This window comes from Octodon degus, unplaced genomic scaffold, assembly GCF_000260255.1.
Source record: "Octodon degus isolate 3935 unplaced genomic scaffold, OctDeg1.0 scaffold00100, whole genome shotgun sequence".
In the NCBI taxonomy this organism is placed as follows: Eukaryota; Metazoa; Chordata; class Mammalia; order Rodentia; family Octodontidae; genus Octodon; species Octodon degus.
Genome location: NW_004524676.1, coordinates 9,770,937 through 9,772,309, shown reverse-complemented (window position 1 = coordinate 9,772,309; position 1,373 = coordinate 9,770,937). Strand labels below are relative to the sequence as shown.

Below are 1,373 nucleotides of genomic sequence, written 5' to 3'. Positions count from 1 at the left end.
TTTAAGCTAAATGAAAATGAAAGTACAAATTATCAAAAGTTGCGAGATGCAGTGAAAGTAGTTCTCACAGAAAAATTAATAGCATTGGATGCATGTTTCAAAAAACTATATGGATCTAATTGATGTAATAAGAAAGGAAACTAAAGCAAGATGGTGGTGTGGACAGTGCTTGGGGCTGTGAGGGGGTACCTCTGGCAGGTTTGAAGAATCTGTCCATACTCAGTTGTAAGAGCTGAGGCTTGCTTCTCAGTACCAGTGTGAAGTGGGTCCAGTTTCAATCTTACAGGTCAATGTTCCAAAGGATTTGCCCAAGCCTACAATAACCGTTTCTAACGAGCCAGACTCACTGTACAAACAACCATCAGTTTTAGTAAGAGCCCAGGATAAAGCTGTACTGGATAGTCCCAAGTATTTAGCCATGCTTGCAACTAAGGAACTTGGTCTCTCTATTAAAGTACATGAGCCACCAAGGAAAATAGAGCAGTTTACACTTCTTAAGTCCCTGCATATTTTCAAGAAGCACATAGTGCAGCATGAAATGAGAATACTTTATAGAAGTTTGGAGTCACAACACCTGACTGGATGCATGGCGCATGTCTACTTGGAATACATTCAGTGAAATTTACCTGAAGGGGTTGCCCTGGAGATAACCAAGACACAATTCAAGCAGTTACCAGAACTCATCAAGGATCCAATCTGGGACACAGTAGCCTGGCACGAAGAAACAAGCGAGTCCTGAGGCCTCACTTTTGCAGGGAGAGGAGCGCGGGTGTGGCTGTGTGCACACATGGTCAAGAGGACAAGAGTCGAGTCTGTGCCACTCCCCATGGCATCCACTGGCCCCACAGCTGAGAGCAGAGCATGGTGCTTTAGTGACAGGTGCAGTGTAGCAAGAGGATCCTGCCTTCCCGTGTCATTGTTTCTCGTGACTTTGAGCAAGCATGAACAAATCATTGAAATACTCAAGCCAAAAGAATTGAATTTATATTCAGCCCCACTGTTGTTCAATTAATTATTAGTTTGTACTGATTTGGTTTTCATCAGTTCATTCTTCAGAAAAATGAGGCTTTGAAGTATTTTCAGACTTCTTTTATGTTCCCAGCAGGAAAGCCATCAAGGCTGTGCTGTTAACCTCACTGTGGCTGGTGAGTGTGGCCCTGGCTCTTGCACTCCACCTGGGCTTTTGGGAAAAGTGAGGGCAGTGAAGCAGATGGCATATGTTTATGACAGGCACAGAGCTCTCGTAGCCCAGACCCTCACGGCACTGCCTCCAACAGTCACTACAACTAAATATCTGCTCTTAGCAAATTACTACTGTCAGGCTGGGTAAGGAAGTACACACCCATAATTCCAGCACTTAGGAGGCTGAGGCA

At 44.4% G+C, this 1,373-nt stretch overlaps 1 pseudogene; it reads left to right on the top strand.

The window, feature by feature from the left end:
- Positions 1–739, top strand: part of LOC101577209 — an 8,091-nt pseudogene extending 7,352 nt beyond the window's left edge.
- The last annotated feature ends 634 nt before the right edge of the window (positions 740–1,373 follow it).